General features: G+C 33.5%; 1 long non-coding RNA gene across 1 annotated transcript; it reads right to left on the bottom strand.

Moving 5' to 3' along the window:
• Nucleotides 1–328: 328 nt before the first annotated feature.
• Nucleotides 329–27,682, bottom strand: LOC134853037 (uncharacterized). Its single transcript, XR_010164310.1, has 3 exons — nt 27,546–27,682; nt 25,618–26,026; nt 329–636 (listed from the first exon to the last, which is right to left on the bottom strand). It is a non-coding gene; the product is annotated as an uncharacterized LOC134853037 (long non-coding RNA).

The raw sequence follows: 27,682 nt of genomic DNA, 5'->3' as shown, positions 1-27,682 counted from the left end.
ACAACTTGTACTCAGAGGAAATATTTATCGTTTGTTGACTTCATAGTATTATTATCACTCTCCTCAATTCTGGATGCCAGATTTTTCCCCTTTTGGTTCAATTTACAACAACCAATTCTTTTTTTGCATTGTTTAAAAATTGCCCGTGATATAATGAATCGATAATAGTGATCTTACAGTAAATTGATGAAAAAACATTCTGTGGTCCACTAATTTGCTCATAAATTAGTACTGTTAAATAACTCCATTGTGTAGCTGATGTCACTCACACTTTCAACATCTCGCATAACCATTGCGAAAACACTCATCTTCAAAAAATATCAACAACCGCAGAATAAACGATTAAATTCCTTGATTTAATTATTAAAATTTAGCAGCAAAACTTTCCGCAATTTCAAGCGGGACGTCCGAAAGTCGTTTTGTTAATGATTGGTTCGACTTATTAGTCCATCGGTTCTGATGCCTCTGCGGCCGATTACTGTGTGGTCCAGGAACTCAAGAATGGACTGTTGATCTGAACTTTGAACTTTCTCCGAATGTCTGGGAAGCCCCAATAGAACCTCTTCCTCATTGTGGAGCTAGTGTCCGGCGACATCTCTGGCGACAAGCCTTCCAATGATTGTCTCGTGTAATGTCCTAAATGCGCAATCGTAAATTGAAAACTTTAGTGAGTGGAAACTCTATAGTTAGATAATCTTTCTCTGTGTAAATTAATTTTTATGGTCAGGGGCGGATTTAGGGGTGGGGGTGACGCCTCCTTCTCAGAAATTAGACCCTGTGCCGACCCAAAGGGTTTTGTACTACTTTGAGGTATTCAATTTTTATGACGGACCCGAAAAAATTTTCTAAAGGCGCCTTTGGCACAAATATTTAATAATTTTGAGGGGAGCGCACGCCTACAAAAACGCGATTTTTGGCCTGTTTCCTCAAAATTTTGCCTGCGGCGCAGAAAATTTGGAAAAAAACAGGGGTTTTTTAGTGCTTCAGGGAAGCTCGAAAATTCAATTTGGTCGACCTAAGAAAGAGTTCGACAAAATTTTCGAAATTGTTTTGAAAATTCACCCCCCCTCGAGAAAATCCTAGATCTGCCCCTGATTATGGTGGTCAATATTAGTTATTTCAATGATTCTATTTTGGGCTCTTTTCCAGCTCCCCCGCTTTGATATTTTCCGAAACTTAACATAAAAAATCCTATTCAAAATTAATTTTTCATATTATAAACTGCGTTAAAACATGTCAGCGTGAACAAGTGAACAAATTTGTTCGATTTATAACATTCAAAAAGCCGTGTGAACAATTTTAGAAAAATTTTATTTTGCAATTTTACGAGGAAGGTGGAAAACTGGAAAAGAGCCCTATTTTGATTTAAAAACATAACCAAAACAATGTTTTGATATAGTTTTTTTTCTGTTATTTTTTGACTGCTTACTCTAAGAATCATAGGTCAAAGCAGTAGTGGATTTAGGATGGAGGGTTGTTCGCCCCTTTCTCAGGGATTTGACTCCCTGACTACCCAGAGGCTGCTTTAAATACTATTTTAAGAACTCCATTTTTGGCTAGCTGACATTAAAACTTTTCTAAAAGCGCCTTCGGCGCCAATAAACAATAATTTTGAAGGGGGAGCGCGCGCCGAAAAAAAAACGAGATTTTTTTGTCCAAAAGGCCCAAAACGGCCTGAAGAGCTTTTTTTGGCCTGATTTTCCAAAATTTACTAGCGGCTCAAAACATTTAGCCAAAACAGGGATTTTGTAGAGCCTTGGGAAAGCTCGGAGAGTCAATTTGGTCGGCCTTAGACTAAAAAACCGCAAACCCCTAGAAAAAATCCTAGATCCTCCCCTGAATCAAAGTATTTCAGTACTGAAAATGGAATTGATTTCAAAAACATATTAATCGGGTTTTAAAAGGTTGACTTATTTTAGATGATTTTGAAAGTACTTTAGAAAATTCATTACTTTTTTGGGCATCTCGGAATACAATTTATGTTTCTGAATTTCGATTTCCAGAAAAAAATTCAACTGGAATTGATGCCATTCTCAATAATTCTGTGGAAATGAAAATGAGTTATAAAGACGTTCTCCATTTATGAATACTTTTATCATTTTTTTTTCAAAAAAAAAATGTCTAGTTTCATTACAAGTCCAAACTGTTCATTTTTTTTCAGCGGATTCCGCAACAAGGCAGCTCCTTTTGTTCTTTTTGAGTTCTTTCATACTCTTTAATCATTCCGACAAAAATTTAACATGTTTAGAGATTTGTTTCTGAAATCCTGGAACATACACACAAAAAATTGTTTGCCTATCTAGTGCACAGTTTGGCCTCAAAATATTTTGAACTCAAAAAATGGTTGATTGAATGGTTTCATGGAAGTCAATCCATTTTCTGATTACTATTTCAACTGAAGTGAAAACCTTAAGATCTATAAACAAGCAAACCAACAAACAAACAGCATCTTGGAAAAAAGGAAGGGGTTGGGTTGTCTTTATCCTCAAGCTCTCCTATGCAATAATTTCCTCAAAAAAATCCGTTTGAGGAGATTAAGTATCTAACGATCTACTGGTGTTTTATTTATACCTGAACCTTGTGGATTGATTTACTATTCTTCAACCCTTGATCTCAAATCAAAACACCAACTAAGTAAGATAAAATTTTACTTAAATGTAAGTATACACACTCGAGAGCAGTATAAAATCATTTTAACGATTTGATATACTCTCTCCCCAACCCCCCGTCTATTCAAAATTAACGACAATCTACCCCGAGGATTAAGATAATCTCACAAAAACTGTAAGATCTACAATTTAGAAAATAAAAAGTAACACCCGGATTTAGCATCAAACTGAGGATAATTCGTCTTTCAAAGTTCTTTGTGTGCTTAGCTCGGGTGGACAGATGGAATAAAGACATATCACAAAGCTCATTCAAATGGTCTCCTCGCATTTAACAATTGCATTCAGTTTATAGATAATGCTATTTATCGAGAATGAACAAATAATATTACATTTATCATTTGTACAATAGCTTATCTATAAAACACCAGCACTTTTATTTCCTACGCAAAACTGTTGTGTTTAGTAATAAATTTTTTCGAGTTCATTCGCTACTTACAAAATGAATTCAACTGTTTATACATGTAATACAAATAACCTCAGATTGTATTTTGACCCAGATGCAGAATCTCGATTACCCCGACGGTGCAGTGTCTTAAACTTTCGCCAAGATTTCCTCAATGAGGTGAAACGCCACACTAGATTCAATGAAAATATTGTGGAAGTTACACTCTACAAAAGTCGTGAAAATTGTGTTGGTAACTCAGTGCAGAACGCGACGAAAACGTTTGCAATAATTGCATCAGATGGTCCCTGGAAGTTCTGGTCCCTGGAAATTAACTCCGAAGATGGGATTACGATTCAAAGAAGCACTAACGAAAAAACCCTTGCATTGACTTATCGCGGTAAAAGGCGACAGGATGAAATTTCGGGAATTGAAGTCATTCTATTGGGCTCCAATTGGCTGCAACCTTTCTACCTTGGAAACATGTTTACTGTCTTGGACTGGCGGAAAACAGTTTGCAATGAATCATCTTTACAACTTTCAAACGACTACCTAAACCTTGCAGAATATATGGAAAATTGGATAGATAAACAAACTTCACCGATTAGTGAAACTCACTCTAAAACTCATTCGCATATCAAAAGTTATCTGATTGAAAAAACAACCATAGCTCTATTAGATGAAACAAATCGTCAAGAAAAGATAACTGAAGCTTGCCATCAGTATTACTGTGAACTAGTCAGGTTGAAAAATGAACAAAAAGAGTTGATAGGTAACCTGCAGAAGATATTATTTGCCGTAGGTATATGTTGTTTTGGGCTTTTTTGCTTTGCTGTTCGTTTTGGAATTTGTTGTGCGTTTCAATAATCTGTAAAAACACTGTATGGCATGTGAGGCGGGCTCTTAATGATGAACTGTAATCTAACATATTCTCATTTTTTAATATTAAAATTAATTTAGTCTTATTATGTCCATTTCAACGTCAAATGTTCGCTTTTTTTATTAACCAGATAAACTAGAAATTTCTAGATAACAATTTTGACAAACTTTTTTCTACCATTTGAGAAACGTCGATAAGTTAAACTCAGAATGAAAGCAAATTTGTATCCACTTCTTTCGTAAAGTTATGGTGGCGTAAAAACTGTCATAAAACGTTATTCATTGGATAAATGAATCGCGCATTAATAGCCCTTTGTCTCTTATTGAATAATGAAACCCTCAAATTTTTGAGTGCGGAAAGTTTTTAAAGGGTGAAAATCTAATTGATTCCATTAAAATTATAATAAAATATACCTATTCCTTCCACAAACATTAAAATTATTTTGTCAAAAACTTTATCCACTTAGTTTTAAACTGATGCTGACTGTGTAAACCAAAAATTATCAAAAAAAAACAATAGTCAATATTAGATGAGCGAGAAGAGCTGCGGGTGCGAGGCAGACCCCATGCATTAGGTTTTTAGGTCAGCCTCGCTATGTATTAACATCAGGAAAAGAGTTTCCAATGTATTGAGATAGGGAACAAAAGTGGATAGGTTTCAGTGTTTGTGTAATGGCAAGATAATACAGAAATGATTTTTACCAATTAGATAACGAGTCCGAGATGTTTTGCGGAAAAACTAAAAATTTCTACACAAAACCACAAAATTACCATTTTTCTCACCATTCTCTTACCATTACACAAACACTGAAAACTTACCATTTCTATTCACTATCTTGATGCATTGGAAACTCTTTTTCTAATGTTAAAACATAGCGAGGCAGACCGGAAATTTATAACGTATGTTAAAACATGGGGTCTGCCTTGCAACCCCCCCCCCGCGCGCTCTCTTCACTCATCTACTTCTGTAGTCTTTGCTATGACAAAAAAAGTCTTGTAATGATGAATGTGAGACAAAATATTTCTGATCGTTTGAGTTTTTTTCCTGCGCTCAATTGTAAAAAAATATCTCGTCTGTCAATGATAATCCCAATTTTGCTCAGATGATGATTGTGCTCTTCTTGTATTCTGTAAACGTTGTCTATTGTTTTCCTGTCGACGAATTAACCTTTCAAAACATAATTGAAAAGAGTTATTTGGTTCTCACAATGAGATATTTGATTATGCATCGAATGTGGGCTGTTGAGTTAGGTTCGAGGTGTAACTCATAGAGTAACGTCACGCTATCTTATTTTCGGCCGGATAGATTCGTGCAACCTCTTAGTCTAATACCGATCCTAATCTTACTCTTATATCTACTAGTCTCAGGGTGTTTAACTAGTCTCTGCTAAGCTCAATAGATCTAGAGTACACTGGCTTATTGCGATTGCTAAAGGTCTCTTGGAGAGATAATTAATTTCTAAGTTAATTTCAAATCTCTCTGGTGCTGAAATTACAAGTAATTTCAGCAGTTACAAATAAGTAGGTTGTTGGTTAGGTGGATCGTGATTGGTTAATAATAAATTTTTATAAAGATAAAATATCCAATTTATAATCAATAATAAATATAGTTTATATCTGGTTCCACCCATCCGGGGTTTACAGAGTTTTTTAATCTTATATCTTCTTTCTGTAATGGAGGATGGATGATGACCGTTGATATTTGGCGAGCATCATTTCTTGTTTTGTTCTTGGAGAAGAGAGCTCCAGGAAGTTGGAGTCGTCGATATGAAGTTGTTAGTTATCGTTTGACAAAGACTGTGACAAATTTTACTGCTTTCGGGGTTGAAAAGTATAAATTGATTTTCATCTTATTTAAATTTACTACATTTGGGGAAATAATTTAGAAATGATTTTACTACTTTGAATTGACTTTTACTGCATCATTTAGTGCTGTTGGTTTAATAGAGTTTAATATGAAAAACAGAGTTTATATTTTTATTTGTCTTTTCTTGTTTTGAAGGTGATCGTGGTGTGAAGACTAAAGAAAATGCAAATTACTAAATAAAATGGTTAGTTCTATTTTAATTAGTTAGTTTGAAAATTATTAAATTCATAGTTACCTTAACCGTCGGGGAAAAAACCGTGAGGGAAAACATCGTGAATAGCGTTTGATGTAGTTAGTAATTTTGCTAGTATGCGTATGATATTTTTAGTTTGGAGCAGTGGCCACAGCAATTGTAGTGCTTGTATGGTTTTTAGTTCTTCGGTGCCTATTGCAAATTCATGAGGTGTATTCTGGATTAGATTGTAAATTTTATTATTGTACTTAGTGTTGTGGATGAATTCTGAAATGGCTAATTCTATTGGTTGAATATATTCATGCGGAATGATCAGGGGTCGGGATTCTTCGTCGTTGAAGGTCTTCGTGAGGGGACAAAATATAAACATTTGAGTGATTGGGTCATAACTCCGGAGGAGGCCTTGGAAGTTAGTATACTTAATGCAATACGTGAAGTTTAGGAAAAACGGTGAGCTGTATTTGGAATTGATGAATTGAAATCTGTGGTGAGGTTGTCGTGATGGTGTGTGTAAATGAAAATGATTTTGGTTAAAACGATAATAAGAATAGGTGTGTGTTTGCTTAGTTCTCAACATGATGTCGTGTGAGCAGTGCAAATCACGTTCTTTTGGTGTCAGGAAGTGAAAGGTTCGTACGCTTGAATGTCTGATAGTGCTTCTGAATTAATGTGATCATGCTTTTTATCTATTGTGGTGTTAAGGAGTGGTAGCGTAAGAGGGTTAGTGAAATTATAATAAGAGGTCCAATGAAGTGTGAGTATTAATGCATGTTCATCTACGAAATGATGTGGCTCAGGGTTAAGGTCGGATTGGTTTAAAGTGTATTGGGGAAAGATGGGTAGGTTTATTTGAAAGTAATTTCGAGTGATGGTGTGGTCTGGATGGTTAACATATTCTCGGGCAGTTCCGGGTTTGGATTGGAATGGGTGATTTGGGAATTACCGTGTAAAAGTTCTAAAAGTACGGCTAGTACTATTGGATGTTTCTGTTGAAGTGGATGAATGAGCTAATGATGGAGTATAATTTGAAATTGGTGTAGGTGTTGGTGGATTTGATGATGTTATTGTTGATGGTAATTGGTGAATAGTTAGAGTGTGCGGAGATAGCAATTGTTGTTGGAGTGTTATAAAATTATCTAGTTCTTCGGAAATTTGAATATTTTCTGGGGAGTTGTTGGTGGAGCGTTCATTATTGAATGGGGAGTAGGTTGGGGTTACTTGAGATGGAGTGTAGGGAGATGTATGTTGGCTTTGGGGTTGGATAGGTAGGAAAAAGGGTTTTGAGAAGGTTGTTGAGCTGGTCGGGGTATGAGTAGAAGGGGATGGTTCGGAATCTGCGAACTCATCGGGAGTTTCTATATCAGAATTATTGAATTGTGAAATTGTTGTATAAATTGTGATATCTGAGTTAGTGTCAGAATTCACGCCTGATGATGTACTTGTTTGTGTTGAATCAGGTGGCGGAAATGCAAAAAGTGGGATAATAGGGAGTGGATTTTGGAGGTTGGCAGGGTGGGAGTTTGATCGGTGGAGTGATCCAACTTGTCTGCTAATCGTGGGCTAAAAAAATGATTATTTTGAGACTGAAAAGTGGTGGTATGGGGCTGTTCAATGATTTGTTTGTATGTATTGTCAATTGGAGGGTGTTATGTCACTATATGTTGGATGGGGCTTTGTATGTGGCTGGGTCTTAAGGTCGAAGGGTTTGTGATTGTAAAGTTTCAAAAATTTCGTGAGACTAATGATAATGGATGATTATGATGTAGATTTGGCAAATGAGGTGCTGTAGGTAATACGTTTGTATTGTTATTTGAGTCATCGTATGTGTTGGGATTTATTGATAGTTTTGTTTTATATTCTTTAATTTGTGCATCTGGGATGATTTTGTTTATTGATGATGAAAATATTCCAAAAAATCCTGCAAATAATATGCGTGCTACGCTAGCTTGTCGATTTACTTGTGTATGTATTGCGAATGTGTTATAGATTCCTTTTAGTAATGAGAAAAAAAATCCAATAAAATTAAACATTGCGTATAAGATAGTCAATCTTTTTAAGATGTAATATGGCCATCCTAGAAAGGCTAAAACTTCGTTCTTGAGATTAATAAAACTAAAAATATTGATTCGTGATATATATCTTGTGGTCGCTACTTTTCACCATTTAGGTAAATGTAATCTTTAACGTATTGAAAATATCCGCTGTAATCTTGTGCGTAAAAATCTGAAAACCCTGCCGTTTCTGCAAGCTTACGTAAGTTTTGGTCTATTGATTATCGTTGTATCGTGTCCATTTTTGTAATTAGTTCCTGAAACTGCTGTGTACGTATGTGATGTTGTATGTCTGATTTTGAATTTAAACCTATCGATTATAAATCAATATTTGGATTGCGGGCTATAGCTCGAATGCTTTCAGGTGAAAACTTTTTCAATGGTGGCATTGATGTTGGGTATGGTGTTAGTAGATAGTTTATATCTTCGTCGGGATTTAATTGTACAACGTTGCGGCTGTTTTCTGATCCGCATGGTACTGCTGTGTCCCAAAAATATGTTCGTCTTGAGAGTGTATCAACAAAATATTCTTTATTTTTGTAGAATATGGGGATTCTTTTGTAACATCTTTTATCTTCAAAAACGTATAAGGGTGATACTTTTTTGGTACAAGTGTAATACCATAAAACATTTCCTTCATAATCAAAAAAATTGATCTTTTTCCGGATAACAAATATACTGCATATGGTTTTTTTAGAACTGCTAGTGCTAGTGACTGTAGAATTTGTGTTCTTTCAATTTCACATAATTGATGTAGTGTTTCTAATTCTGAGAGTGACATTTCTTGAAAAATTCTGCTTATTGTAAAATCTAATTTTATATCTGTGGTATGTATATTTAGGTATATTTTTGGTGAAATTTAATCATTCTAGCGTGTATCCTTGCTACTTGAAAAACTGTGCAGGTTTCTTCAGGAAACCAAACAATGGTTGCTTGTGTTCGTGTTGTAGGATCGCAAAATCCTTGGTCATTTTTGCAAAGAAGTCGAACGCCTTGGTAAAGAATTGTGTCGTCTTTTAAATCTCGTGTAAGTAGTACTTTTTCAAGTTGTATTTTCCAGTCAAAAAACATTATTTCTTGATATCCTTCATTTTTTGTATCTGCTTTGCAATTTGAAGGATCATTTATACCTATATGTGGTATCCAGTGTTTATCATGTAGATCGTATGTCAATCTTCCGTGGAAGGGGAAATTTGTGTCTAGTCTTATGTGACCTGGGTGTTTTTCAAGTACTGCTTGATGTTCTAAATCTGGGAAAACTTGAAATTTTGCAAGTTTTTTATTTGTTCCTACGTTTTGTGTTAAGTTTAATCGTCTAAGTTCATTCTTACAGTCTTGAGGGCTAAGATGTAGTAATCTTTCTATTTTATTCTGATAGATAGATTCGTGGTCTAGTCGGTTTTTATTTCCGTTTGAGACTTGCGAGCAATGTACTTTCTTTTCGGAAAATGTTGCTGTAAACTTGTATCCTGTTAATGTAGTTGAACGGGCTTTTGAGTATAGTGTGGCTACTATATTTGTTGTTTCTATGGCTTGTGGTTCGGATTAGCATTGTGTGACTTGATTTATAGCGTATTTGTGTAGTGTTTTTTGTTCGTTTTCTTCACAATCATATTGTGTTACTAACAAATCCTGAGGTCCTGTGCAAGGAGATGGATTTGTATGTTGTTCGGAAAAATTTAGAAAAAGCAGGTGTTGAAATGTGAATACTTTTAAAATATACGTGTATGATAATCCTGAGATGGGTTATAAAAGGTAATATATCCAATTGTGTTTTTGGTTTATCTATCGTTTTTATATATAACTTCAGCTGTTATAAATGGGGGAGGTAGTGATTGAGCTGTTATATTTGGTGGGCTCAAGGAAAAGGGGTGTTGAACAATATTGTTAAGTCTGACTGTGATTTCCAATTTTAATTGGAGATTATTTTGTTGAAGTATTTGAATGTTATGTTCTTGAATAACTTTGTGAATATCTTGTCTATATTGTAATCTACTTAGTGCCCAATTGTGGAGTCGGCTACTTTCTTGATGTTGTCCAAATAATGGGGGAGGTGCTACGAAGGTATTCCAGTCCAATCGTAGGGGTGTTTGTTGAAGATTGTTCTTGGTATCTAGCGTCGAGGTTAGTGGGAAAATTTAGAGGGAAGAGTGTTGGTGACATTTGACTTGAATATGGTGTTGATGGGAGTGAAATTGTTTCTGACAGGGATGATAACGTTGTATCAGAAGAAATATCTATTGGGTCATTTACTAAATTTGGTTCACCTTGAGTATATGAGGGTGTTGTCCAATATGGTGGTCTTTCGGTGATGTCTGGGGGGTTAAAAGGGTTTTTTCGAATTTGTTGTGAACCTAGGTAGTCTGAGGGAAGATTTGAAGTGCTATGTTGTGAAAGAAGTGTGGGAGTTTTTGGTAGTGGGCTGCTTGAAAGTTCTGAGGTAGCTGGTGTTGGTGATTGGGGTATATTAAAATGAACTCTGGGGGTTTGAAAATTTCTATTTCTTCGCGAATGTATAATTTGTCTATGTAACTCAGATGTATTTTGATTTTGGCCAATGTGTCTGACTCGATTGAGATTTTGTTGCAAGGTGGGATATAAGTTATAGGTTGGTTCACTCATAGATGCTTGGCGATTAACTGGTTCTAATAGTTCAGATAGTTGTGCGTTTCGTTCTTCAAAAGTGTATGGGTTGTCTTGAAAAGAAATGCGTGTTGATGGTTGGGGATTGTTTGTAGTTGTAGGTGTTATTGGACTGTCTTGGGCTGTAGATGGTGGGGGCTGGTTTGGTGGTGGTTGATTAGCAATTTTGGAAAGGTATCTGAGTTTTTAATTTTTTTTTGGAAAATTTGTGTTTATTGTAATATTCTTCAATAAAAAGTAGCAAGAGAATAGTTGCTAGGGCAAAGGTGACTATTGCTTTTTTTATACATTTGCACATTGTCATGATGAGGAAGATCAAAAATGTGAGGAAAATTATGAATAAAAGAAAAATATCTGTTCGACTGAAAATAGTTCGTATCATTTAAATAGATCTTACGTATTCGTACCTGTAGATGTGGTCAAAGATTTGGGAGAGTTGGAGGTATACTTCAAATAGGGAATAGAAACTTAAAAAAAGGTTACAAAAAATTATAGAAATGATTATTAGAGACTCAAAAGTTTCAATGAAAAAAATATCAAAAATTTAAATAGATTGAAAAGTTTTTTGGAGAGGTTTAGAAGTTTTTGTTTTATGTGATCAACTGTTATGGAAAGAAGCATTTAAGAAATGATTTGTTCGCCAAATAAATTTTAAGTTTTGAGACAAAATTTAAGTATGGTCGGATTATTTTTTGATTTTTTGACAAGTAGGTTGAGTTTTATCAAAAAATGTTAAAGGCTATTTTTTCGGTGTTCGGGAGGTCTTCATAGTATTGTTTTCATTTGAGGCAATTGTTTTCATTTGCCTCAGTAGTCTTCATCATGTGTGTGTAAGGGTAGATTATAACAAATTGAATCTTTGTTTGGTTGACAATAACCTTTTGTATTTTTATGAGCATTTGCTGTAAGCATGATTTGTTTTCGTGGTTTTTGATTAAAAACCATTTCGTATGGTGACATTCCTCGAGTTGTTGTGATTTGTGAATTATAGGATAATGGGAATAGTTTTACATCTGTTGACCATTCAGTATATCGTGTATAATTTCCATTAAAGATGCATCTAAGATATTCTTGTAGTGAACGGTTCACACCTTCGACTAATCCATTTGTCCAAGGTGCATGAGATGTACGTGGCTTATGTTTAATATTATACAGGTGGCATAATTTGATGATTTCGTTATTAATGAATTCTGTTCCATTATCTGTGACTAGTATTTCTGGTAGTCCGATTTTAGCTATCCAATGTTCGTAAAGCGTTGTATATGCGTAATAAGCGTTACAATGTGGTACCGGGTTGAGTGCTACGTAGTGCTTAAATGCATCAACAATTACCAAAATATAAGAATTTTGTTCGGAGAATGGTGAATTTGGTCCTTTTGTGTCAAATGAAATTCTATGATTGAAATATAGACTTTGTCCTTTAAAATCTTGTTTTGGTGCTATTTGTTTTTGATTTGGATAAGGTTCCTTTAATTGACATCTTATGCAGTCGTTGCATAATACTTTAATCCAAATTGGTGCAAATGGAAAGTAAAAATTTTGTGTGAAACTTGAATATGTCTTAAATGCTGTTAAATGCTACCAGCATCATACTGACGGGGAGACAGGGTACTTTAAAATCGGGTGTCTGATATTCTAAAGGTCTGTTATTTCAATAATAGTGGTATTATTATTTTTTCTAAAGTATCAGAGGAGTGTTTTATTACCTAATATTGTTGTATCAGCTTTTGTTGAGTTCGTTTTATACTTGTGCCATGATTTGAGTTGTCGAATTACGGGATCAAAGTTTTGATATTTTTGTATTAAAGGTATTGTGTCGAGTGGGTCATGAAGATCAAAAACTTGATTTATTGTGTATTTTAAATCATTTATTGGTGGTCCTGATAAATTTATTTTGTCAGTTAAATTTTCTTTTTGTATCAATGGAAAGGGGTCTTTTTCGTGTGTTTGTTGTTTGATTGTATTTTGTTGGGTATTGTTTTTAACCCAATGTGAATAAGGAGTTGGTTTGAATGTGGATGTTCCTAATAGATCTACTTCATAGTGTTTATTTTGACAATCTAAATAGAGTGGGAAACGTTGTAAGTTATTTATTTGTGACTAATCTATATCAGTTTTTACTGCATATTTGCATTCTAATCTTGGTGACGTTTCATTTTTTGCAAAATAGAATTTAATATTTTGTGGTATTTCAACTATAGTTTTTCGTGTAAGTAGTTCAGGTGGTGTATTTCTACTCAATGTATCTGGTGGTGCAAGATTTTTTCTGCTATCCAAACTATATGTAAGTTTGAGAATTTCATTAAAGTTAATTGAAATCTGTAAACTCTATGGTTTGGGTTTGATTTCTGTGTGTTGATTTATATGGTTTGATATTATAGGTTTGTGATCTGTAAATAGAACTGTTGGATGTTTTGATCCAAGTATTAGAAATTCGTATTCGGTAAGTGTGTATATTATTGGTAAGTGTGTTCATTTTGTTTGTTCCACTGTGTGATTGTAGTAATCCTGCGCCGATGCCAAAATTTGAAGCATCGCACATTGTGTAAAATGGTTGATTTGGATCTGGGATTGTATTTGCTATTTGTTCTTTTAAAATTTTTTTAATTTCTTCGAATCTTGTTTGATGTTCGGTAGTCCATTCGAAGTTATTTTGCTGTCTAAGGATGTTATAGAAAGTTCTTAAGTATAATTGCATTTTGTATACATATTTACTTAAGAAGTTTAACATTCCAAGGAAATCTTGGATTTTCCTTTTATTCGTGGGTGGCTGAAGTTTTTGATTTGCATGTATTCGTGATTTCAAGGCAGTTGTAGTGTTTTTTTCAATAATGTGGCCAAGAAACTTTACGCGTGTTAGGAAAAAATGTGAATTGTCTGGGGCTGCTTTCATGTTTTCATTTTTGAGTATTTGATGATATTGTTCTAAAATTATAAACATTTCGTCTTTCGTTTGTGACTGCATAAGAACATCGTCTAAGTATGTTTGCAAGTTTTTTGAGTATAAGTGGTCTAAAAATTTTACTCATAAAAGCTGAAAAAGCTGCTGGTCCTATGGAAATTCCATAAAATAATCTATTGAATTCGTATTGTTGATTTCCGATAACGACTTATGTTAACCGTCGTGATTGTTCATTTAGTGGCATTTGATTGTATGCGCTATTCATATCTGCTGTTGTGAAGTATTTACCATTTATTTTTGTTAGAAATACTTGAATAGGTTCAATGGGCCAATTTCATTTAGATTCGTCAATTAGTTAATTGAGGTATCTAGCATCTAGAACGATTTTTAGTGATTCTCCTTTAGCTAAGATGATAACTGGTTTGATAAAAGTTTTACCTTTTGGTTGTTCTTCTTTATTTACTGGTGATATTTCATATTGTTCTAAAATGTCAAGTTGTCTGTTTACTTTATCTTGTAAAGGTATCGGTATTTTACTTGCCCTTTGCTTTTTGAAAACTGCGTCAGCTTTTAAAGGTAATTGTAGTGGTGAACTAATTTTTCTAACATCAAACTTTGATGTTGCATAAACTGTTGGATATTTTATTAATAGTTCAGCTAATTTGTCGAATTCTTTTTGTGTTATTTGAGAACATTGAAAATTAAAAATTGTTAGAAGCTTTTGTTGTTCTTCCGTATAATGTGATAGTTTAAACGTTGGTTTAAAATATGGTGTTTTTGTGAAGTAGTCAGTGTTTCTTTTTTTCATGCTTATTATGTTGTTTATTGATAATTCTTCATCTAGAATTGTGGATTGGCATATATCTAGTAATTGCAATATGTTATTGACTCGATATGCGACTTCATTTGTGGTTAAGGTTGTGGCATTTGTTTCACAGTATCCTAAGAGTCCTAAGGGTAGTGTTATCTGGTATGGCGAATTGTTATATACGTGTAATGAAATAATATCTGACTTTGAATGTTTCATACATTTTATGGATGAAATTGTGATTCGGAAAAATTTATGGATGGGTTTAAATTCAATGTCTGACATAAAGAGATGTTGATTGTTTTGGTCTTTATCGTACTGGTGGACTTGTTTGATTGAAAAGTTATATACATTTCCTGATAGTGGTTTCAGGTATTTTCGTTCCTGGTTGTATATAGGATAAAATTTGGAGAAAAGTCGTGGTTGTTTGTTTAATCTTTGAAAAAATGTTAAGGATGTGTTTTTTGTTCTTGTGTATTTATCTTTTATATGAAAGTTTACTATTTAAAATGTTTTTTTGTGGGAATATACTTAGTTATAAATGGTATGCCAATGATATTGTGTTTTATGTCTGTAATGTGAAATGTTTGTTTAAATGGTTTGTTTAGTATTTTATTTTGTTCCATTGTTCTAGTGGGAACAAGGAAAAATTGGATTTTTCCATAATTTACAAATTTTGAACCTTGTGCTGTTGCTAAGTTGCTGGCTGTTTTTATAGGTGTTAGGATTGGATGTAACGTTTTGATTTCATTCCAAGTAGGGATGTTAATAATATTTGATTATGCTCCTGAGTCAATTAAAAAATCAATTTCAAGATCTGGTGGTTGAAACTCTTTACTTTTTGGGCTTTCTAAGAGAAGTGGGATTGTCCAAACTTTTTTCTTGGCTGTGTTTTTTTGTATATTTTGGTAAATGTGATTTGTACTCGAGCGTTGTTTTTCGTTATTGACTACTGTGTTTATTTCATTTACATTTTGATCAACTGGTACAATGTTTCTTTTGGGTCTAGTATAGTAGTCTTGACGAATTTCCGATTGATTTTCGTAAAGGTGTGAACTGAAGTGTTGTTCGTAGACAATGGGTTTGTAGTCGTTTTCGAATGTGATCATATTAACTGAGATTGTGTTATTTGTATCACTTTCGCTCTCTGTTGACTCACAATTAATGTGGTTTAATTGTAGTTCGGTACTTTTTGTGTTGTCAAAACCAGGGGGATCTGAAGTTGTTTCTTCAGTTGCTTGTACCTGATTAATTTTTCGCTGAAGTTTCGGTCTGTTACTTCTATATTGGTGTTGGGAATCAGGGTAGCGATTATTGTTTCTTTAGGGGGATTGAGAATAATTCCTTCGATTGTTACTATTGGAATTCCTACTTTGCGAGTTGTTTCGTGACCTATTATAGTAATTGTTATTGTTTCCCTGATAATTAGATCTGTTGTACGAATTGTTTCTTGATCTATTGTTTTGGTAACGTTGATTTCTATTGTTTGAATAACTTCTATTCCTATTATTTGAGTAGTTTCCATTTTTATTATATGATAAATTTTATGATCTATCGTTTGAGTAGTGTCTATTCCTAGAATTTGAATGAGAATTGGTATTAGATGAACATTCTCTTCTGTTTGAATTTGAACGTGAATAGTTGTTTCTATACTGATTATTTTGGCTTTTTGGTCAACTATATCTATTTTGTGGGAAATTTCGTGAACTTCTTTGTTCTGGTGATCTACCTCTATAACCAGAGTTATAGGGTGATTGATTTCTTGAGTAATTTGAATTATTTGGGAGTGGTTTACCAGAGCTGTTATTACTATGTATATTTTGTTTGGTAAATTTTGATCCTTTTTCATGTATTGATAGAATGATTTATTTGGTTCTTTGTACTTTTGTGGTTTGTTCTGGTTATCTTGTTGTTTTTGTCTACATTCGTATCTTCGGCAATAATTACACCATATCTTGAAAGGTGGTTTACCTTTGAAATTGGGATTTTTCTCAGATATGTAATTTCTGTTAGGTCTACATCTGAATCGTGTATGTTGTTTATATGTGTAGTATTTGTTTTGATTGTATTAACGTATTGTAGTTTGAGAATTTCTGTTCCTTCAAGTTTCATTGTATTGTCTGCTTGTTCTAGATTGTCAACTAGTTTCCTAAAATCTGAATCTGGTTCTCGAATTGATGAAGGATGTGATGCTCTTTTTTTAATAGCTATTTTTCTTAATTGCGGTATTAGAGTCATCAATAAAATTTTTGTCATTTTCGTGTTTTTATTATCATGAGTGTTCAGTGAATATGCTTTTGGAACTAGTGCCAATTGTTCTTACTGCCAATTGTTTAATTGTCAGTAAGAACAATTAAACTGACAATTCTTACTGCCAATTGTTTAATTGTTTCGTTTGGTAGTCTGCGAATTTCATTGCATAAAACTCTTTGGTGTTGTTTATTTCTTTCAGAATCAACTATTTTTGAAAATTCTTGTAATCTTTTCCAATCTGTTTTTGTGTCTATTGATGATCCACCTATGAGGTATGGATTCATAGTCATCTGTAGTGATTCTGCGGCATTTGGCATTTGTGAAAATTTTGTCAGTTGATTTTTTGTTGTTTCATGTTGTTGTAATAATATAGTAATGGTATTTCTTTTTGCATTTGTGTTGGTTGATAAAAATCAGTGTTTACTGGGTTTTGCCTTTTTATTGGCTGATATGATGGTGTATAGATTGGATTTTGCGTTTGCAACGGTTGGTGATTTTGTGTATTAGCTAAGTTTTGTGGAGAAAAATTTGTATTTTGGGATGCTTGATTTGGTCGGAGTGGTTTTGCACGGTATTCTTGTCTATATGGTGCAAAAATATCTGGTTGATAATGATCATCATCATCTGATGATAAATAATTAGGTGCATAGTAAGGTGTTTTTTGTTTATTTTGGTATGGCTATTTACTATTTTTATTCTGTTGAAAAAATGGATAGTTTTCACTTGGGTCTGTTGGATTTCGTGGGTTTTTATTAGCTTTTACGAAATTTGATGTTTGTTGTTGGAAATTTTGTTGTTGGGAAAATGAACGATTATGCGGGTTTGTACGAGGAGGTTTAGATGTTTGTGATCTATTTACGTAGTTATCATTTTGTTCTGCAATAATAATTCTGGTGAATATTCTTTGTTTTTGTGGTGGTTTGGTCATTGGTCTAAATGTTTGGTAATCCATTAGTGAATATTTGGGAGCAACAGAGGGCTTAACCGTAGATTGCAAGGTTACTTGTGATAATATTGAAGTCTTTGGTTTTGGCGTTGTGAGGTTTGGATGTATTGGTGAAATACTTTGCTGTGTAGTTGTTACAATTTTATCAGCTATTTCTTCATTTATAAAATGTGATGGTGTTTGAAAATCCTGTTGTGTAAGATTTCTAGTTCAATTTAAATTTTCTTGTTGTACAAGAGTTGAATTTAAACTATTATTTCGTCTTCTATCGGGTAAAAATGAATTATAATTTAAAGGTGTTGCATCTGTTGTGAGTGGAATTACTTTTACATAATCTTTGTGAATAGTTATTGTACTGATTGCTTGACTTGAGATGTCTATTGGAATGTTCAGGAATAATGGATGAGACCAATCAGGGCCCCAAATGTAATCTGATTGTTCGGCAATGACTGTGTCATCATTTGTACTTTGGGGTCTAAAATTCTTTCTTGCTTGTGCAATTAAACCTATATTGTAGTTAAAATAGTCAATTATAAACCATGCTAAGATTTTTTTGTATATCGTGTTTGACATTTGATGAAATTTCATTTTTTGAAAATTTTTCACAATTGTGTTTAAAAATGCTGAGAATGCGGCAATTTCATTTCCTACATTTGTGTGTCTTGATGTTTGAACCGGTGATGTGCTTCTGGTTTCTGTTCTTTCTAGTAAGATAAATAATTATGTATTATTGCAAAAACATTGTTAGTGAAAATTGAATTAAATGTTGTATGTTTTCAATGTATTCTGTGAATACTTTTGAAAATTCTATATCGACATCATCTCTTTGGATAACATATTTGCCATGAAATTTACTTGCTGTACTGAGTTCTATGGTGTAGATTCCATATTCTTGTGTTAAGTTACATATTCTTTTTATATAAAGATCGACAATTTGTCTTTTGATTTTTATTTCTGGAAATTCTGCTTTACATGGGCTAATGCCTTGTTCAAATATATATTTGCAATTAGATTATGGCAAAATTGTATTTGTCCTCTGTCTTGAGTGAGTGAAATGATGATAAATGGGAAAACAGAGTCCTCGTCTGGACTTTCTTTGCCTGGGCTTTGGCTCATTTTTTCGTTTTATGACTGTTAGTGCGTAATGTTCAATGTGTCTGATTGGTTGGTTCCAACTATATAAACGTACTGGTTTGTTTTTGTATATCTTTTGTTTTCTTATTTTTCCTTGTTTTGATGAATGTGATGTAGCTTCTGAGTCGGAAAAGTATAATTGATCGCGAACTGGGTGATTTTATATATCGTGTCTTTGAGTTTGCAAAGTGCATCTAAATTGCTGACTTCTGATTCAGAGACTGCGTTTCTACGCTTTGAAAATCTTTTTCGTGTGATTTGTCTTTGTTTACTTAAAATTTTTCTTTTTATTGTTTGACTTTTTGTGCGAACATATCCGATTGTTTGTTTGTGCGGTGTAATTACAAGGTTGTAAGCTTCGTTATTTATTTCACAATTGTGTAGTACGATTGTTTGTTTATTTCCTAAATTGTTCAGTGACATAAGGTTCAAGATGAAGGGTGCAAGATTGTTTTTAGTGATTTTAATATCCTAGAATGTTAGTCCTTACGACTTTTTGGTTAGCTTAGATTGGGTCTTTTATGTAGGGTTGGAGAGAAAAGTATATATCGATTCTGAAGAATGATTTTTACTTTCTCGAGGCTATTCTAAGCAAAGGTGTTAACTTACTTAATCTTACTTAAGGGTAGTGATTGTGTTCAAAGGTTGGAGAATAGTAAATCGATCCACAAGATTCAGGTATAATTAGAACACAGGTAATTCGTTAAATACTATTTTAATACTTACTAAGGTTTAAGATTTAGCCTGGGTCAGGTAAGAGGAGGGATTAAGTGAAGGATGAATAACCGAAGTTCTTCACTGTTTAGCTGAATTTGAATGGTTAGCGTGATTGAAAATTTTCTATTAGTCCTGGGTCTTTGAAAGGGTTGGGTAGTGAATCGATGTTTGAGGTCGTTAGACACTTTATTTATTTGGTGGGGGAGAACAAAATTGTTCTATTTGATCCATGGATAGGCCTTGATAATCAGGATGTTAATTTTTATGGTGCAAAATGGGTTTAATTTTAATTATTTAATAGAGATCCAAGGAAAGCCTTGATGATCTAGTTTAAGATTGAACAAGTTGAAATTAAATAGAGGTAAAAATTTGGATAAGCCTTAAAGATAATTTAAATTTATCTGATAGAAAGGCTTAGTATTTTATGATATTAGTGGTTTAATGATTGCTGTTATGATTTAGGTGATAAAGCTGGGGATACCAGGATGATTTATATATACTAACAATTTATGATCATGTTCACTAATTTTTATTTTTAATTTTCAAGAAATATATTTGTCAGACATCTTTTTTAATTTTACTTCAGTTTTAGAGGAAACATTTTGAGTTGTTTTTTTTATAAATCGTTATTGTACAATAGTTAATGGGATTTAGCGCCTGAAATAATCAGTGAAGACTTTTCTTCGAGGTTCCTATGTTTGCAGATGAAAATCTAAATTCATTGCTAGTAAAATTCTAAATATAAAAGATTGGTCTGGCTTTTGCCGTACGACCATGAAACTTAATGGTAAGTTTCTTCGTAGTCGTAGATCGTCTGTTGTCCGAGGCCTTCTTCCAATGCCTGGTATTTCTCGTTTTGTACGGAATAGCGGTTCTGGTCTATTAAGTCGTAGAGACATTTCAATTAAATTATTATCATGTAACATTTTTGAAAATGTTTTTGTCTAATTTTAATCTATCTGTTAGTTCTAAGCTAATTTATTTTTTAAGGTCTTGTTCGAGACTAATGGTCGCACCAGATGAGTTAGGTTCGAGGTGTAAATCATAGAGTAATTTCGGATAGGATACACCGTCTGCTCGTCACGCTATCTTATTTTCGGCCGGATAGATTCGTGCAACTTCTTGGTCTAATTCCGATCTTAACCTTACTCTTACATCTCCTAGTCTCAATAGATCTAGTGTATAGTGGTATTTGCGAGATAAGAATACAGGAGCTGTTCTGGATAAGAACGACTGTTGGCTATGTTACATTTATTTTGTTCTGTTGCTGAAATTATGAACAGTTTCAGCTATACATTTTATAGTAAGTGTTAGTTATGGATCATTATTGGTTATTTAGAAATATTTTATAGAGATTTTATAAAAATATTTGGATATAAAATCTAATTTTAAACTTCTTCACCCATCCGAGTCTAGAGAGTTTTAAGTTGAATATTTATTGTATTAACATCAGGAAAAGAGTTTCCAATGTTTTGAGATAGGGAGCAAAAGTGGATAGGTTTCAGTGTTTGTGTACTGGTAAGATAATACAGAAATGATTTTACCTAATTGATAACGAGCCCGAGAGAAAAACTAAAAATTTCTACACAAAACCACAAAATTACCATTTTTTTCACCATTCTCTTACCATTACACAAACACTGAAAACTTACCATTTCTATTCCCTATCTTGATGCATTGCAAAATCTTTTTCCAATGTTAAAACATAGCGAGGCAGACCGGAAATTTATAACGTATGTTAATACATGGGGTCTGCCTCGCAACCCCCCCCACCGCGCGCTCTCTTCACTCATCTACTACTGTAGTCTTTGCTATAACAAAAAAGTCTTGTAATGATGAATGTGAGACGAAATGTTTCTGATCGTTTGAGTTTTTTTCCTGCGCTCAATTGTAAGAAAATATCTCGTCTGTCAATGATAATCCCAGTTTTGCTCAGATGATGATTGTGCTCTTCTTGTTTTCTGTAAACGTTGTCTATTGTTTTCCTGTCGACGAATTAACCATCCAAAACATAATTGAAAGAATTATTTGGTTCTCACAAGGAGATATTTGATTATGCATCGAATGTGGGCTGTTGAGTTAGGTTCGAGGTGTAACTCATAGAGTAATTTCGGATAGAGTACACCGTCTGCTCGTCACGCTATCTTATTTTCGGCCGGATAGATTCGTGCAACTTCTTAGTCTAATACCGATCCTAATCTTACTCTTATATCTACTAGTCTCAGGGTGTTTAACAAGTCTCTGCTAGGCTCAATAGATCTAGAGTATACTGGCTTATTGCGGTTGCTAAAGGTCTCTTGGAGAGGTCACTAATTTCTAAGTTAAATTCAAATCTCCCTGGTGCTGAAATTACAAGTAATTTCAGCACTTACAATTAAGTGGGTGGTTAGTTAGATGGATCGTGATTGGTTAATATTAAATATCTTAGAGTGATAAAATATCCAATTTATAACCAATAATAAATATAGTTTATATCTGGTGCCACTGTAGTCGAAGTGTGGATAGAGTGAAAGTTACAACAAAAAAGGACATTTTTGTTCTATTTTCAAATGTATATCGAGCTTTCAAAATTTCAAAATACAGATTTTAAGGGAAGTCGAGCACTTAAGGCTTTGCTCCGATTTGAGCATTCCTTTTTTATTTTTTACTGATCTTTTACGCGCCCTTCGACTAGACTTTGAATGGATTGCATCATTTCTTTCATTTTTTTTGCTTTTACGAACTTGCTTTTATAAAATAATCTTTTGCAGGGCAGTTGTATTTTCATATAACCAATACTTTATATTCTAAGATTTGATAAGAAAAAATGATATTTGACTTTTTCAACACTCTGAATAAATATTTGAAAAAAGCTAAATTAGAGACGTAAAACGATCAATCTGTTCCTTCCCATAAAAGTTATTCCTCAGCAGTATATTTTCAATATGCGAAATGGTACTGAGAAAAAAAAATTAAAAAATTAATAGGTACAAGAAATCAATCTCTTTTTGAATGCCATCTTTCTAAAACTTTTTTGTTCAGAAAATTTTTCATGTTGACAGCTGTTTCAAACTCTTTTTCGATAAAAATCAGTGGATGAAAGCCTAACTATAATTGAAGCCTTGAGCCTTGTTTTTTTGTTTAACTACAAGATAATTTTTTGCACTAAAATGTTTTTTATTTGAAATGCCGATTTCAATGTCACTCTTTTTGTTTTTTCTAATCAAATGCTTGAAATTCTAAGAGAAAAAACATCAAAAGACAAAAACACTAGATTTCTTATTCAGGATTGTAACTCTATCAACGCCGCACCCATCACCCATGGGTTTTTTAAATATTTTTCTTAGTTTGTCCTTTCACAGCTTGTTATTGGAATGGAAAAGATTTGATGACGAGCAAAAACTATAGAAAAATTGTGAGTGAACAAAAAGCTGTTTTACCTATGAATTACTAATTTTTCAATTTGTTTTGTACAATTTGAACCATTTTACCCAGACAATTTTGTGCTTGCTAACATATTCGATTCCTCATTTTAAATTATTAATTAACTACTATTTATTTAACTTATTTCTGTTAAACCTTACTAACACTCTAGTTGCAAAAAAAAGTTTTTTTCTTTTTGTTTCTTATATGTACCTATAGAACTAATCAAATTAAGAGTGAAAAACTGTGGTTATTTTCCGATTGTGATAAAGTTTTCGTATTGTTCTGCGGAATGCAAAAATGTGTAAAAAACAACTTGGAATAAACCGTAGCTGATCATCGAAGAGGTAAGCATCAATGAAGTACACAAATAGCATAGCATACGGAAACATTGAATAGTAGACCAAAATGAACAAAAATTTCCGTATCATGTCGACACCATGAGATTCAGAGTGCCCACAAACAACTATGGAAGAGTAGCGTTCAATTAAAGAAAAAATGGCGATTTTTTTTTAAGTTTTTCTTTCAAAAATCCTCCTTTTGCCTTATTTAAAAAATAAAATCTTAATTTTAGCATATGTTAACGTATTAATTAGAATCAATAGCTTCAATTTTAGTTGCAAAAATTTATCAGCCAGATTTATGAGCCAGCTTAATCGATGCATACACTTTATTAACCACGAAATATATCGCGCATTAAATATCTCAATTTCGCCAAGTTGCCAATTTTAAACTCATAACTTTGCGAAAATAGCTTTTCAAACTTGAGCTTAGAACGCTATAAATTTTTCTGATGAAGTCAAAAATCCGTCAAAAATGGCTGGTCAAATTTTTTCTGAAGAAAAACTATCCCGAGCACAATAGTTCCGTCACTTTATTCGAAAGACGGAGCAAAAGCGATATGCATTTCTAGAATCAGAACAAATACCAAATCTTGCCAAAAAAGCCAATTTATCAATTAGACTATTTCAAATACTGATCAATTATAGTTATTGTTATTACAGTGAGTTCCTAGAAAAGGGCCAAACTCAGAAACTGATATTCAGTTACAAGCTTTCTAAGAGAAAAAATCCAAAGTTAAGAAGATTAAAAAAACTGAAATTAGCGCGGAACTTGTTGAGAACTTTTCTATCAGTCTATCAGAATTTGAAAATGGATGAAACAAAATTATAAAAAAACCTTTCTTTTCTGTTAGAATTACTCTACGCTTTTGCCAGCGACTTTCACCATCTTTCGGTTTGAAGAGCCCTATCTTGTTTCTACCAAGTGAAAGTCCTAAATTTTCGAGTTCTGGAAACCCGGGTCGCTGTTTCCGATTTATGTTATGACCAACTCGACCAAAAAGTGTATATTTTGACCGTCTCGACCCACGCTCGATATGTTTCGATCGACTCGACCCAAGCTGTCTATGTTTTAACTATGTGTCAACCGAGGAACCACATCATTTTGACCAAGTTCGACCGAGGAAAAACTTTTCGTACGAGTTCGCCCGAGGAGTTTTTTCCACCGAGAAAAATTTCGACCGAGAAGAGTTTCGACCGAGAAAAAACAGTTCGACTGTTTTTGACCGAGGAAAAACGTTTCGACTGAGTTCGACAGAGCAATTTTTTGACCGGGAAGAGCTTCGACCGGGAAGAACTTAGACCGAGAAAAATGTTTCGACTGTGTTTGACCGAAGAAAAACGTTTCGACCGAGTTTGACCGAGAAGTGTTTTCGACCAAAAAAAAACACATTTGTGTTCGACTCTATGTTTTGACTTTGTGTTTGATTTTATGTAATCTCGACTGAGATTAGTTTCGACTGCAAAAAATATTTGGACTGTTCGACCGAGCGAAAACGTTTCAACTCAAAAAAACCTTGACTGTTGTCAATGGTCGAATACATTTCGTGCGCTAAAAAAGCAAGTACTTAGGTTTAAAGTTTTAATGTATGTATGTATGTAGGTAATTATGTATGCATTTGTGTATGTATCTAAGTATGTATGTAAGTATGTATGTATGATTGAATGCATTCCTGTTTTTATAATGTATGTATGCATAAAAAGATGTTTGTATACAATTATGTTTTTATGTAAGTATCAATGTATGTATCTATTTATGAATGTATGCATGTATGTATGCATGTTTGTAAGTTTATATGTAAGTATGTATGTGTGTATATGTATGCATGTATTTACGTACGTTTGTATGTATGTATGTTTGCATGTATGCATATATGCTTTTTATTTTCCGACATTGTGTTCGATTCTATGTTTCGACTTTTTGCTCGACTTTAGGTTTAGACTTTGTGTTCGACTCTATGTTTTGACTTTGTGTTTGATTTTATGTAATGACTTCGTGTTTGACTTTTTGTTTTGAATTAATGTTGGATTTTATGTTTCAACTTTGTGTTCGACTTTATGTTTTGACTTCGTGTGCGACTTTATGTTTTGACTTTGTGTTCGACTTTATGTTTCGACTTCGTGTTCGTTTTTATGTTTCGACTATAGGGCCTTCTCGGCTATAGATTTTTGGTCGAACTCTGACATGTGTTAATTCCGCCTCGTTCATAACATAAATCGCAAACCTAGACCCGGGAATCAATGATCATCGTTTTTGGTCTTTTCGTATGGATGGTTTTTTTTTGCCGAACGTTCAACCTTGTCGAAGTGCACTAGAGCCAAAGTTTGCAATCTAGGCTCTCCAACACTGTTGTATTGTGTCGTAACTGTATTAGTAAGCTGGAATGATGGAAAAAAATTGTTAATGATAGGGAACTTATTCTAACTAACCTTCGTATGGTGACAGTTGGTAGTAGTAAACAGGTTCACTTCTCGCCATCGAACTGATAAACAGAAGCAAGCAGAAAACACTTACAAATTTAGGAGGCATTTTAGAGATGTTAATAGACGAAGTCTTAGCAAAATTGATTTGATTTCACTATGGTCAGAAGTTGTATTTTTTCTTTGAATTGAAATGTTATTTTTTGGTAAAATAAGAAAAATATCTTCAAGCAGCCAATGGTGAGGAAAAATTGATTATCAGAGAGGGAAATTGATTTCGATTGGCTCAAAATAACGCAGTTTGACAGGTTAATTCAGCAATAAATTAAAGCCGTAATCCGTCCGTTTTTGCAGTGCGCCTTTAAATTGAAAACACCCTCAGTATAATTTCCGGATAAATGTGTGAATGTTTCTCAACCTAAAACAGGAAAAATTTCAGCTTTTCAATTCTTGGATTAGAGACTGAAGGTTTTAAATTGAAAAAAGTAAGAATATACAAGATAATCTTGGATTTCACTTCACAAAAGCTCATAGAAAATTATAATATGCTATAATTCTGTAAATGTATTGGTCTGTTCACAATGAAATTTGCCAAAAAGGACAAAAACGTTTCGGGTTCTCAAACCAATTTTAAAGAAGTAGTTTAGTTATGCACGAGTAAAGTTAAACATGATTTGCTTTCTAATGAAAAAGCTTTTATTTATTCTGAAAGCTTTAATATCCTTTAGGATATTTGACTGCAAGTGCTTCAGGGAACGCCTGAATAGCTCGTTAGTGAAATTTTTCTTAATTTTTTTCAATCACTCTTTCGATATATTTAATTAGTGCAATAAAAGATATTACCGCATTATTGAAAAGGGAGTTTTGTTTCTTTTGAAATTTCTATTCCTTTTTGGGAAAACGTCAAAATTTTTAATTTTTCCTTAGCCTGTCACCTGATCTGATTTTTAATTTATTCTTGCAGATAATCCGTCAAAATGACGTTTATAGTCTCAGGCTCCAAAGTAAAAGGAAACTGCTTTAATCTAATCCACAATTCGACGCTCGATTAATTTCAAGACAAATTAATCGTCCAAATCAACCACTGAAAAAGTCAAATTCAGGAATCATGTGACCTTTTTAAAGTTGGTTTTGCATTTTCCTCCCCTGATATGGGTAAAGAATTTCTATTAAAATAAAAGTTTAACAAGACTGCTCATATCAGGGGGAAGCCCTGAATGTTCCGACTGCCTTTTAAAGTCTATGCAGCAGTGATAACAAAAAAAAATATGTAAAAAAAATGAAATGTATATATTTTTTAATTTGAGAATTTTTGAGAAAACCATTCCCCTATACGCCATATACAGTACAAAGTGATAGATTTCACTCCTAGTAGCAAATCAATTATGCCAAACAAGCTTCCTTGAACCAATTTGGAACGATTTCTAAGATTAAATCTCCGCTTACGCGTTAATTGCGCGAAATATATCGCGCGTTAATTGTCCAAAATTGGCCAAAACGGCAATCTTTAAACCCCCATAACTTTACGAAAAATGATCACAGGTGAAGCATTTTTCTTTCAAATTTAAGCTCAGGACAACAATAGTTTTCGAAAGTTATGAAAAAATTCAGTCAAAAGTTCCGCTAGTTAAAAAGTCGAAATTTGTCTGAAGAAAAAAAAATCACCACGAGCACGCATAATCCGTTATTTTCGTTACGAAAGTCAGATTAAAAATCGAAGTTTATGCAGATATGAGTTACGTACCTATTAACGATCGCGATCTCTTTACCCCTCTGAAGTGGAAGGGTAAATATAGTCAACAATATTAAAAATTGAAAACTTTGAGCCCTTGAAAAGATCTAGTTCGGGGTCACTGAGCTAGCAACGACTTCCTAGGACCAGTAGAACAATGTCGAACAGTAGATTTGAAATTGTTATCGGTCACAAAATCTCTCACCTGAATCAACTGATCGTTTGCAGATAGATTACTGATTCTGACCACCCGTGGACTGAAGTAGGAAGATATGAGAGTAAAAACGAAGCAATCTGAAGGAATTAACTCTGACCAGTTTCCTTAAAATGGAGAATTAGCCC

This window comes from Symsagittifera roscoffensis, chromosome 8, assembly GCF_963678635.1.
Source record: "Symsagittifera roscoffensis chromosome 8, txSymRosc1.1, whole genome shotgun sequence".
In the NCBI taxonomy this organism is placed as follows: Eukaryota; Metazoa; Xenacoelomorpha; order Acoela; family Convolutidae; genus Symsagittifera; species Symsagittifera roscoffensis.
The sequence above is the reverse complement of the archived record's forward strand: the minus strand, read 5'-3'. Positions and strand labels throughout refer to the sequence as shown.